The following is a 14,083-nucleotide window of genomic DNA, read 5'->3' as shown; positions in this document are numbered from 1 at the left end:
TAAAATTTCTGGAACTGTGATTAAAATATCCTGCCACCAAAAAACAATGACGATTCTAAAATATAAGTAGTCAATTAATTTTTTAGTGTAAGGAAATATCATTGTTTTAATACTATAATAATTTTCCATGAAAACTCCACTGTTATATTTTATTGGTGTGTAAATTTCAGTTAATGCACTGCCTAGGATAAAATATGAATGTACCATAATAATTAATTTCAAGTACCTCTGCTAGATACTGGACGTTTCTGTTAACACTGTAAGTGCTAATTATGTACTCCAATAACAATACTATTGGCCAGGTGCTTTCTGACATTACTTGGTTTGGAGCTCACAGAGGTCATGATGTCATTTCACATCACCAGTTTTTCTCTGCCTGGCTAAAAATCACATAAAAACTCATGAACATATGGTACCTCAACAGGAATTGTGCTGATGTGCTCTGCACAACAGCCTGGAAATTCAGAAGGTACAAAGTTGTGTGGAATTGTTTCTCATCAACCACAAAAATAGTTGTAACTACCTAGTACTTAGCTGTAGCTAGTACTGGTAACTAACTGTAGCCAGTTGGTAACTAGCTCCTTCATTTCTCTTTCATTTAGCACATGGGGTCCAAGGGTTGTTGTAAAATACAGAATTAGACATGGACTCTATAGCCAGTAATGAAAAATTTGGGTTTATTATTTGTTAAAAAAAAAAACACCTCATATTTATTTTTCTTAATTTTTTAAAAACAGGAATAGCAATTTTTTTTTAAGATTTTATTTATTTGACACAGAGAGCGATCACAAGTAGGCAGAGAGGCAGGCAGAGAGAGAGGGGGAAGCAGGCTCCCCGTTGAGCAGAGAGCCCGATGCGGGGCTCGATCCCATGACCCTGGGATCATGACCTGACCCGAAGGCAGAGGCGTTAACCCACTGAGCCACCCAGGTGCCCAGGAATAGCAATTTTTGTAAGGATGAGATAAAGGGCATCTGAGAGGTATCATTTGGAAAATGCAAGCAGTTATATGCATTTATGAGATACATAAATTTCTGCCTACATTTATATTTCTCACCATTTGGTTCACTTTTATTGAGCATGCTCTTTTAGGCTTCTGTTAAAGAGATTACCAAGGCCACAGGAGCACAGATTGTTAGGAACTGAGATCCCCAAGGGAATAAGATTGAACATGAATAACTTTTAAAAGTCTGAGAATGACTAGGACATTGGCCTGTGCCCAAGGATACAAAGCTTGGGTGGATCCCCAGATCGAAGGCAGACTGAAAACCAGGGTCACCCAGATGAGCTCATATAAGGTAAGAAAAGAGGGAAAAAGAGGCCGAAGAAAAGAGTTCAATTTACATTAATGCCTAGGGCCAACTGGGAGCAAAGAAAATACTGAAAAACAAGACAAGTTGAGCAAAAACTAGAACGGGAAAGTTGAATATGACAATGGAGAAGGTATAAAAATAAGACTTTCATGAAAATACTGTGACTGTTTTCTAGAGCCTCTAACTTAATCCATATTATTTGCAGACATCAACTTATAATTCAGTGCTTATACCTCTAGCAAGATTTGATAGTAGAATTCTTTATAAGAATCTTATTACCCATTAGGTACTACTATTTAACAGTAATTTTAATAAAGTAAATGTCATTATTTATATCTCGAGTACACTATGATGCATTTTTAGGGATGGAAATATTTAATTATGGGTGTAGAGCTATGCCATATGCATATGTATTCACATCCAGAGTAAGAGTGAGACTGTCATTGATTAACTAGTTAAAGTGCAATTAAGTTTCTATGTTTGCTGATTAATTATATTGATCAATATCTCATTAGCAGTTCCAAGCACAACAAACAGGTACTCTCTTAGGGAGCAGAGTTGGGGAAGGGCATAGAGTGGGCATTAAATGACTAAACATTAAAACCTTGCCCAGATAGAAAAAGTAATCAACATCTCCAATAAAGCAGCTATTATGACTTCATAGGAAAGGGCTTTTATAGTAGGAAGAGTCAGCTATATCTGGATCTGACTGGAATCATGTAGGTTTTTATTCTTCTTAATGAATACTATTGTTGATAAATTTATAAACATCAGACTTTAAAAATGAATCTTACTACTTTAAAAGGACAAACTATTCTCAGAGGAGTTGTGCAACAGGAACTCACCCTGTTTTTAGTATTGTGATGAATTTTGTAAGTATCATTAGAAGTAGAAAGAACACTGGTCCTGAAAATGGAATCACTCATTTCTATTTCATCAGCACAGAACTCCTGAAGGGAAGAATAGGAAATCAGAAATATGAAAGATCCTAGGCTATCTCTGACCTCAAAGGGTCTAACTACCCAATCAGGGGCACCTAATTACATTGTGATTACCTCAGGATACTATTTTAAATGAGCTGGAAAAAGCTCAAAGTTATTGGGGGTTAGGATATGTAAATATGAAAAAAATAAAGAAATATTACATGATATGGATTGTGTTCCTTTAGCTAAATTATTTTAATACATGTGTTTATGAAATCCAAGGTGAAAAGAACTTTTTATAGGTTTCAGATAAACAGAGTCATATTAACTGGGTGAGTCTAACCTGGACATTGAGTCATTATCTTGGTGCCCTAAGTAAGCAAAGTTTTTAAAAATAGCACCCAAACTAGGACACTTCCCACTTTAAGTGACACAGTACTGTTTGATGTCTATTAAAAAGACAACAATAAGAAAAACTAACGGGAGTGATAATTGTCTAAATTTACAACTACACTTTAAGAAAGTGGGTCACGGTTACTATTGGATGTGATCCATTGGCCCGCCAAAAAGATCTAATCTCTAAATCAATAACCTGACCTATACCAGCCCAAGCTCACCTGGTTGGCATCTCATGAATTGCCATGGGTTTTCCTCCTTTGCCTGAGACCCTCACACTCTCCCTGTTTAGTTATGGCTCTCCAAGGCCTGAGCCTGGGCCTGTCCACACTCACTGGCCAGACTTGGGTCTGCTCTTAGCTTCCTGGCAGGCAATCATACTCCATTTCCAAGGTCTGGCCAGGTGATTCCCAGTTTGGTTCTAGGAATGCCCTCACCTTAATTCACACTCATACTAGAAAATTAATTCCACTTTTGCCACTCAGCTTTCAAGGGCCACACATTCTTTTAGTATCTCATTGCACTGGCACTATTAAAATATTTAATGTTATCAGACTCTTGACTCTTCAAGAATTTGGCAAATGCACAGAAAAATGTATGTAACTATCAAGGCTCATCTGTCCTTAATTTAACTTTATTAACAAGTTTGAGTGATAGAATTATTATGCTTTTGTACCAATAAATCCTACCTGGCAATAGCAAAGTACATATTAATTAGACTAAAGCATAATATTGATTTAGATATTCTGCTGCTAACAACCCTTATTTTCCCTGCTACTTTGTCAGCATCTGAGTTGTTTTGCTAGTCTAACTTCCAACACAACAGATTGCTTTGTAGTCAGGGAAAAAAGACTTTACAATGCATTTATTGCTATCTAAATAACCCCTTTGTGGTCTTTAAAAATTGGATTCAAACAGCAAGAAAATAATAATGTCTCTCTTCTAATTGGCTTCAGGTGCAGTATTTATTTTAAACTTGAACTTCCTTGTACTGAACACAGTAATCGTTTATAAAAAAGTGTGGAATGATTATCATGGTGGCATCTTTTATTTTTACATCCTTTTAAAGAATAGTTCGTCTTAATAATGCAGATACACCCAGCGGAAGTAGTCTGAAGCCAAACTCCTCTCTCTCAAGGAAATCACAGACTAGCACACGTTTAATCGTAGGATTAGATCCTCAAGTTACCATCAGAATTCATCTTTCATCCCATCCCAAACAGAAGTGTTTTTAGATAAAAGACTCCTCTATAATTATAAGCCAGTTAAATAGACTGATATTCAAAGTGCTTGGAGAATGGTTGACTCGGCCTAAATGCCTTCCCCTGCATAGAGAGGAGCACAGGTGGTTGCCATTCTCTTCTCCATTGTTCTTGCCATCAGAACTGGAGATCACCCACCCACGCTCCCACTCTTTCAGGCTTAGAACATGTGTCCCAGGAACAGATAGGGACAGTGATCTTTCACTTTCTCATATTAACCTCTCTTTAACCTCTCACTTTCCAAACACAAAGAATTGGCACTCCTTCCATTCCTCTTGTAAATAATGCTGCTATGAAACTGACATTCTATCTTATATGACAATTCAGAAATACTTCCCCCATAGGCAAGGGGTATTGTGAAAAATAATACTTGAAACTTCTGTAAATCCTTCAGTGAAAAAGTTACATCTATGAAAGTAAGAAAGGCAACATTTTTCATAGCAACATTAGAGTGAATACACACGATGATATCAAAGGCTCTTTTTAGGATGCTAACTAGTGTTGCAAACCCTATACACGTGCAGAGTGGGCGAGTTCACATTGCTAAGGGAACTTTAACAATCCTATTTTCTGGACTTCCTTGGTTTGACATTAACCAAAATTTTTTAAAAAAAAATCACATGAATTCATTTGGATATATTAGCTTAAATTGTTTGCTTCACCAGTTGAATCTTTTGGCTCCCTTAAACTTTAGTGAGATTCTCAAGGGAGAGTTTTGTTGTCTCTATAGATTTCAACACATGATGCAGTGCTCCATTCTTCAAAATGCATGACCCAGTTCTTCTTATAAAGTAATATAGGGCATCTAATGATGTTAAGGAAAATAGGGTATATACACTAGTGATTTCAATATAAAACAGTATAATCCCCTGGAAAACATAGTATTTTACAGCCATATCATACAGGATAAAATCTAAATTCCTTAGCAAAGAATACAAGATCTTTTATGATATTGTATGTTTCTACCTTCCTAGCCTTATCAGCATCCATTTTCTGTTTTATCCTTTATCAAACCATAAGGGTAACAATTCTGAGTCCCCTTACAATTTTATGCTTATCTCTACCATGTGTGTGACATATTTAATAAATGCTGCTTGAACAAATAAATGAGTGATGTTTGGAGAAGTAATCATTTCCATATGGTATGAGCAGAGAAGAGTTAAAAGAGAGTGTGTCATTTGGGCAACAGAGGGTAGAATTTTGAGATGAGGCTAGAGAGTATTATGAGATGTGTCCCAAAAGGTTGGAAATTTCAGTTGCAAAAAGTAGACCAGGTTTGGTTTCTGCAGAAGAATGAAGGCCAGACTGAGAAGACAGATTGGATCCAGAAAGAGATTTATTTTGAAATGCTGGAAAGCATTATTGTTGGTATAGTTGCAATATGAGATTACTATTTAAGTGCAAAAATTGTAAGCTTAGTTTGAGATTTTGAAAGATCAGATTTTTTTGCATCCTTAAAGGATAGATTCACAAAAAGTGCTATTCAGTACAAGGAAATAGATTTTATAATTGGAAAAGTTGGTCAGGAGATTGCCACCAGCTAGGCTATGCATTGCTCTATTTGTCTACGAATTTTTCCTTGGTGTTTCATGCACACATCCTGCATCTCCTCAACATAGTTTGTAATTGTTTTAAAGGCAGAGCCTTTAAATTTCCATGATATGCAGCTCAATATGTATGTATTTATAATAATAATTAGGTATAATATATAATGATATCATAATAAGTCTTTATTATAACTTACTATAAGAAGTTCTTACTCAGTATAGCAAAACACCAACTTTCAAAAAGGGCATACATTTTATGACCATTAACATCAGAAAGGAAGGATGAATGAAGTAAGATAAAGATACATCCAGCTTCTTATTTTCTAAATTTCTTCTTCATAGCTTATTCGCCAAAGATGGGGCAGAACTGATTGTGACAAGATTCTGTTGGACTAAAGAAATTTGGCTAGACTAGGGGACTAAGCTGATTTGGAGAAAGTTGAGGCTTCCGTCTTCCAAACTGTCCTGATATCTTCAGGATGAATATCATCAACCCAGAAATTTATTTCCACAAATTCTAGAAAAACAGCCAAGTATGCAAAATTCATCTTTGTTGTCTGACCATTAACCTTTTTGAATTTTTTAAAATTTCTTCTTTCTGTTGACCTCTGTGTATTAACATTCCTTCTAGTTATGGAATGTTCTCCTGTTTGACCATTCCTACCTTTCCATTCCTAATTATCAATAGGTTTTCTTTACCCCAATAAATAAGTCCTACTCTTGGGATGCCTGAGTGGCTCAGTTGGTTAAGCATCTGCCTTTGGCTCAGTTCATGATCCCAGGGTCCTGGGATCGAGTCCCAAGTAGGGCTCCCTGTTCAGCAGGGGATCTCCTTCTCCTTCTGCCCCCACTCCTCATGTTCTCTCTCTCACCCACTCTCTATGTGTGAAATAAATAAATAAAAATCTTTTAAAAATCTTTTTAAAAAGTTCTACTCTTATTAAAGAGACAGATGCTAATATAAAGCAATAACCATACTTTCCAGAAGACTTTGTATTACAAACAACTGGCCTTTGGTGCATTCTATGAGAGACATAGGAGAACAAATGGAACAAATTTTCAGTGCCAGTTCTGCTACCTACTAGATGTGTAGTTTTTGTTTGTTTATGTTCATTTTCTCAGATGCATGACCTCCACACATTTTTTTTTGCTTATTTCCTACTTATGTAGATAGAAATAAACACAAAAATATGAATTTAAATAATAGATATAAAATATAATTGTATAAATTATGTTAACTATATATATAATTTTAAAAACCATATATATCTATAAAATTAGGGAAAAAAATCCATGTTAACCAGATTCTGCAAATTCAATTATAAATACATCCTATTATATTCACCCTTTTGTGTATTACAATTAACATTTCCTTCAACATCACTTGACATGTCCATTACTGTCAAAGTTTGTCCCATGGTAATCCTGTCCTTTCCCTTTCTTCCCCTTTTCCTCTCTTCTTTGTGTTCAATCACTGAGCTCTTTCTAAAAAGATTAGCTTGAATTTCCTTTTATTGGAATCACATGATACCCCCTTTTTGAGTCAGGCTTCTTAAATTCATCATAATCATTTATGAGATCCATGTACATCATTGTATATATTAATATACATGTGTTCTTATTGCTGAGTAATTTTTATTATATGAAGATACCATAATTGATTCCACTTACTTGTCCTCCAGGACTCATTATTGGCTCTGTTCTCCTTTTACCCACAGTCCTATGTCATATGTATTGGTCACTCCCAAATCTGATTTCATGGCCCGTGCTATTCTCTCCAGGCCCACAATTTCCATTATCTATTAAATATATCTTCCTGAATGTATAATGGGCTAATCAAACTTAACATGACCAGCATTAGCACCTCATCTTTCCCCCCTTCAAACTGACTTCTTTCCCTCTGTTTCCTTACATTGGATCAACCGGCTTAAAACCCTACAATGTTTTTTCATTGTTATTGAAATGAAATCCAAACTCCTTACTTTGGGCTGTAATCTGGACCCTGTATATATATTCCTAGATTCATCACGTCCCATCTTCTCTTCTTCTACACATTAAACATTCTCAAAGAATCTCTATTTCTGAACCTAGGCATCTATCCTACCCTCAGCTTTTGTCCTTACTATTCGCTTTGTCTTAATCCCTCTCTTACTGGCTCTTCACAGGTCTGAGTCATCACTCAGTTTTAGGCTCAAATATTCCCTCCTCAAATAGGTCTTCTTCATTCCCACCCTCCCAACTAAAATAATATTCCCCTTACTTTCTTACCAGTCTGTTTATTTCTTTAATGGCACTTGTGGTTATACTACTGCTGAATTTGTGTTTACTTCATGATATGCTGTTTCCCTTCTCTAGGATGTGAGCCTCTAAAGACAGAGACTCTGCCTGGGATGTCCAGTGTCATATCCCAACACTTTGCACAGGGTCTGTCACATAAGAGCACTTGATAAATATCTGTCTCATATCTGAATGTATGAATGGGTAAATATCACCACCATTCACTCAATAATCCTAGGCTGCTATCTTTTCTCTACCCCTACACCTGACCTGCCACTGAGAGTCTGAGCCATAAATTCTAATTCTTCAGCCTATTCTATCCATCTCCCCTTCTTCCTCTCCACCTACTCTGGTCTTAATTTTCTCCAAAATGCCTTGATCCAGGAATCTGCTAACTGATTTCTCTGATGCCATTTCAACTCCCTGCAGTTCATCCCTGTAAGTTTCTAAGACACAAAATAGACTAAGTTTTACCCTACTTAGATTCACTCATAGTATCTGCATTTCTTACAGGTCAACATTCAATGTTAGTACCATTATACACAATTTCCCATCATGGCTATGTTTTCTTGCTGTGCTTTCCCACCAACCTGAAACTCTCCACATAATTTATATATAAGTACTAACAGACTGAAGCTCCTCAAAGTGCCTTGTCTTTTTCTTTTTCATGCAACTTTTTCCTCCTGAATTGCACTTGTCATCTATGTTACCTGGGAAAAAGGCCCATCTCCTCATGAAGACTTGCACATATAAACACTATCAGGCCTGGAGCCCAACAGCGTAAACCCAGCCCTGAGGCCCAACAGCCTTGGTTTATTCGCTGTTGTAATAAGCTCTGTGATACTCATTAAGATTCATAAGCTTTCTGTACCTCAATTTCCCCTTCTGTAAAATATAACTAACTAGAACAATGGCTTCATGTGCTAATAGCATACATTTGAGACATGCCAGTTCTTAGTGTGAATGTGACCACTTCCTCCTCTGTATCCCTTCCACTTTTTCTTTCCTGCAGCTTCTGCATCTGCAGCTTCTCCCCACATCAACCTGCAAGATAGCAAATGCCTCAAGGACAGGACTCCTCTCTTTGTATCTCATTATGAAGATATGCTCAATAAACATTTTTAAAACAGTGGATACTTTAGCAACTAAATCTAACTGGCTCCCAACACCAAAAGGATTGCCAAAACTTCTGGTTTTTCCAGGTAATCCCAATTACCTTTTCTGTCCAGAAATAAAACCTAAAGCTTATAGGAACAAATGTAGCATGCTTTCACTCTGCAAATAGCCTATGGCATTATTTAATGCACAAGACTTAAATACATAGGGCTTTATACTTATGCTTGATTCATGAATAGATTGATGAGTGAAGTGGGGCTAGTTGAGGCAGGTGTTGTCTCTATTTTCCCCAAGTTTCTGTCTTGGCTCCTAGGGGATCCTGCACTGGGCGGGATTCAAGGTAGGTGTTGGAAGAGCACTTTCGGGCCCTTACTAGCTCCTCCCCTCAGGAGGAGGGGTCCCTAAACTGACCGGTTAGACCCAGACAATAACTGGATCCATTTACCTGAAAGCCAGAATCACTACCTTAATGGCAGAGTCTAAGGTTGAGGTGTCTCTGATCTCCAGCACGCAGGTGCAAGGTGAAACTCAGTCCGGCAGGAGCTGCCAAAGTCTTATTCCTACTCTGGTTCCTGCTTCGTGTCAGTGCAAGAATACATTGAAGTAACATTATGATTCTCAACATTTGCTTTATATTAGACTCTCCTGGAGAACTTTATAATTCCAAAGTCTGGCCCCCTCCACAGTCTAAGTAACTCGTTTCTATTTAGTAACTAAGTAAGTCTCTCCAGGTGGACATCAGTGGTTTTTAAAGGCCTCCCGATGATTCTGATCTGCACACAAGTTTCAGAAACACTGCCATATGAGAAATTTAAGAGATACGATTCAAGCAAACATTCATGTGTGGTAAAATTGCTTTGTCATTCAAAGTTCAGGAATTGCTAATCTTTGGGTGCCTTAACCATAGGCTAAGAGGACTCAAGTGTAGGAAGAGCATCTACATCATCCTCTCCCTTTACCTGGTTCTTCCAGAGGCCAGGCAAGCCTTAATAACACCAGCTCTGCCTAGACTGGAAACAGGGACGTCCTCCCTCCAATTTTTCCTAACACAGTGTAGGAGGAAAATGATGTGGTAACATGGGGTCAGGGAGCAGAGAGGAAAAGAGTATGGAGGTTCCTCAAAAACTAAAAATAGATCTACCATGTGATCCACTCCACTTCTGGTAGATATCCAAAAGAACTGAAATTGGGATCTAGGTGCACCCCCATGCTCTTTGCAGCACTATGCAAAACAGCCAGGATGTGGAAACAATCTAAGTGTCCATCAACAGATGAATGGACAAAGCAGTGTAGTATATACACACAATGGACTATTATTCAACTTTAAAAAGAAAGAAACCCTGCCATTTGCAACAGTATGGATGAACCCAGAGGACATTATGCTAAGTGAGATAAACCAGACCCAGAAAGTCAAATACTGCATGATTCTACTTATATGAGGTATCTAAAATAGACTCACAGAGACAGAGTAGAATGGTGGATGCCAGGGGCTGGCAGGAGGGAGAAAGAAATAGGGGTTGCTCGTCAACCAGTTTAAAGTTTTAGCTATAAAGGGGGAAACCTGGATGGTTCAGTGTGTTAAGCCTCTGCCTTAGGTGCAGATCGTGATCTCAGGGTCCTGGAATCAAGTCCTGTGTTGGGCTCTCTGCTCAGCAGAGAGCTTGCTTCTGCCCGCCTCTCTGCCTACTTGTGATCTCTCTCTCTCTATCAAATAAATAAATGAAATATTTTAAAAAATGAAAAAAAATAAAGTTTTAGCTATGCATGATGAATGAGATCTAGAGATCTGCTACACAACATGGTGTGTGCATTAACGATACCATATTATGCACTTAAAAGACTTTGAGCAGGTAGAGCTCAAGCTAATTGCTCTTACCACAAAAAACTACTTTTTTAAAGAAAGTAGTGCGTCCATATGTATGCTGTCTACTCAGGTACATGAATTGAATGAGGAGTGTAGAAAATCTAACAGAGGTTTGCTTTGTTTTATTTTTCCAAAATACTTAAATAAGATGCTGGCCCACAACTAAAAGGAAAAAAAATTGATTATATCATTTACTCAGAGGGAACAATCCTGAGAAATAAATGAGGAACAGCTGGGGCAGACATGCTATGTTATCTGCTTTCTCTTTAAGAAGCAGTTAGAGCTGCTAGAGAAAAGCAGCAGAGATGTCTGGAGAAAGAGGGATTATATTGGGAGAAACAAAGAATCACTTGAGGGACTTCTGTGCTCAGAGCAGTAGCTGAAACATGCTAATGATCAATTTAACACCTGCCATTTTAATTAGCACCTAAGGATAAGCTGAAATTGAGAGAGAAAGCTGAAAACAATAAAATGGCCTGAGAGGCAGCCCAAGGTCAGAGGGAAAATAAAGAACCATGTTTATGGAAGCAGGTGATTATTGTTTGTTACAGGAAGCACAATTTGTATTTAGGTTGTAAGGACCTATTTTATATTTTTATTTTAGCCAGAGGCTTCCAGTGATGTTAAACATTGATGTTAAACTTTGTTGTTTAACCCTTAAACTGTCCCTGCTCCCCCTCCCCCAGGGGACTTAAAAACAAGTCCCAGAAACCAGCTCCAGGTGTGGAGGCCAAGAAAAACAAGGCTGTACCCACCTGGGGTCTGGCCCTGACATAAGTACAGCCATCTTGGCAAAGCAAAAGCCGCACCTTGCACTGTAAGAGTGGGTTAGCGTAAGAATGGCCATCCTGAAGGCCCGGAAGCCATTTTACTGAGTGTCCCTAACAGGCCGACACTGTGTATACCACCAGGGCGGTTAGGTGATGGCGCCACAGGAACCAAATGTTGAAGAAAAACAAATGTTAACTTGTAGAGATCACAATCCTGCTAGACCAGAGTCTCCCTTGGTTTGCAAATGTCCTGGTGATTTACAACAAAAAGGCCATCTTTTCAATGGCTCAGTACCTCGAGGCCAAAGGTCACCCTCCCCACCATAAAACTGTAGGAGGCTGAGGCAGAAGGAAATGTAATTAAGGTGAAAATTCTTCTAAACCTAAATCTCACTTAACCACCAGGGTGACACCCGGGTGGCAAAAAGTTAACCAAAGTTAAACTGTTAAAGTGGGGCGCAAGAGATGTATGTAGCTATGAAAAAGTGCCTTGAAAATGCTATATAAGCCCTTGGCTTTGAGTGCTCAGGGTCCTTGTTGAAACCCACTACGCCGGGCAGATACTTGGGACCCCAACTGGCTGGAAATAAACCTCGCTGTGTGACTTACATCATCAAGAGTGTTCTCTAATTGAGGGGTGGTCGACTCCGTACCCTAACAAAGTGTTGTTTGTTTTATTAGTACATCTTTATGATGTAACATTTGGAACAGAAGCTAATTTGTGAATTTTCTCAAGAAAATTAGATTTCTATAAACTTTTTCAAAGCTGCCCCTTACAGACCAGAAATTTTAAAGAATCAAAATAGCAAAGATTGCATGAGATTCAGCCTAGTGTTTCAGGAGTCACACTTCTATGAATTTGAGTTACCATATATTTCTGCGGTGGTAGTTAAATATAACCTCACATTACTTAGAAGTATTGGTAGCCAAAATGTAGCAAAAATCAAAGTTAAATAAATCAAATCCCATGTAAATAATTAATGGGGGGGGCAGTGTATCACAGTGATTCAAAGTCATTTCATAAACATTTCCCAATGTCACAGACTTTGTTTGTGGAATGTTTGGGAAATGTTTCATGCTATGACCTATCAAATGTTGGTCTTAATTTTGACTAGTGGTGTTGTCTGGTCACTTATTTGCTCCAACCTTCTGGGGTGCATGCAATGTAAAACTACTCTGAGTTGGTACCAAGTCCATTTACACCTCTGTCAAACTTTTCCATGTAGAACTGTGCCTGTCTGAGGACAGGTATCTGTCAATTGCTGTGATTCCATACTCAGGAGAGATTATCAAATCAATATCATGGTCTTGGCCTTTCCAAGATCATAAGAATGGAGCTGAACCCCCAGTGGGGTCTGGAAAGTCCCTGCTAAGTAGCACATAAAAAGTATAATATGTTCATTGATAAAGTTAAAAGGGAGAAGGACAACAGAAATTATCAGAGGACCAATTCCTGGGTGGAGCTCTTTTCCATATACATTCCTAGGAAGAACAGACTAGATTAATAGATATTCATATATGCAAAGGAAGAAAATAAGATCCATGGTCACAAAGCTAAGGGCAGAGCCAAGCCTGAACACTTACCTCCACATTCATTTCCTAACTCAGAATCAACAGAAACACATCCAGTAGGATACGCATGGTGAGGTCCTGAAATCTATCACTAACTAAAATACACATCAATCACAAATATCACAGAATTTGAGACATCTAAATAAATCATCACTGCATTCATTTTCAAGAAAGCTATCTAAACAAAAAGCAATTAATAATCATTCTGCAGAAACGAGATTAAATGTGACTTAAATTTATAATGATGGTGTATGTTTGCTATTGATTTTAAACTTTTTCTATAGTTGAATTTTAATTCAGTCTATTAATACACGGTCTGATAATGGGATAACTGGCACATTTACATGAGAGTCCTTTTTTAAAGTTCAGTAAAGGCTATAGAAGATTGTTCTTATGAATTATGCTGATTTTTCCATACACAACATGTCCTAGAGTTTTTGTGTTCATTTGCTTGCTTGCTTGCTTGCTTGTTTTGTGGTCAAAATAAGGCAAAAGGCCATGAAAGAAAAAAAATGCATATTTGCTAAGCAATAAGAAAAAAAAGAGAGAGAGAGAAGAAAGGAAAGGTCCTTCCTTTCAGATCCAGGAAAAACCATAATGCCAAGCACACTAACATTAAATTCCTTTGATTCATTTTGGCCAGGAAAATTCTTGCTTATAACAAATGGGTCTAGGGGGAATGAAAATTTCATATTTTTGAGTGAATTGTTTCTCTAAAAAATTATCTTTAAAAAGCAATAACTGTACATAACAAAGACTTATACAGCACATGTTTTACTTGGGTTACAATGTTGCTAGTTTTTTACTAACACTTGAGAAAAAAATTACATTTTTTTATGTTGGAAAGAAATGCCTTGGACCAGCATTTATGCGGTCTGTAAATAAAAATCTTATCTTTCAACAACCATATGGATTAACAATCTTAGAAGATTTTGAATGTGTCAAAAATATTTCAAAACTCATTATTGTTCTAAAGTATTAGTTAAGAGGGGATAACTCCAAAAAAAAGGGTATAACTCCTTGAAAGAGTATTCTATATCCAT

At 37.4% G+C, this 14,083-nt stretch overlaps 1 long non-coding RNA gene across 1 annotated transcript in view; it reads left to right on the top strand.

Annotated features, from left to right (window-relative positions):
• The first annotated feature begins 1,239 nt into the window (after positions 1 to 1,239).
• LOC125095288 (uncharacterized) overlaps positions 1,240 to 14,083 on the top strand; it is a 28,736-nt gene continuing 15,892 nt past the window's right edge. The window contains exon 1 of the long non-coding RNA XR_007125838.1: positions 1,240 to 1,298. This is a non-coding gene — a long non-coding RNA (uncharacterized LOC125095288). The remainder of the gene's footprint in view (positions 1,299 to 14,083) is intronic.

The sequence above is a fragment of the Lutra lutra genome, chromosome 3 (assembly GCF_902655055.1).
Source record: "Lutra lutra chromosome 3, mLutLut1.2, whole genome shotgun sequence".
In the NCBI taxonomy this organism is placed as follows: Eukaryota; Metazoa; Chordata; class Mammalia; order Carnivora; family Mustelidae; genus Lutra; species Lutra lutra.
Note: the sequence above shows the minus strand (reverse complement) of the source record. Positions and strands in the feature narration are given on the sequence as shown.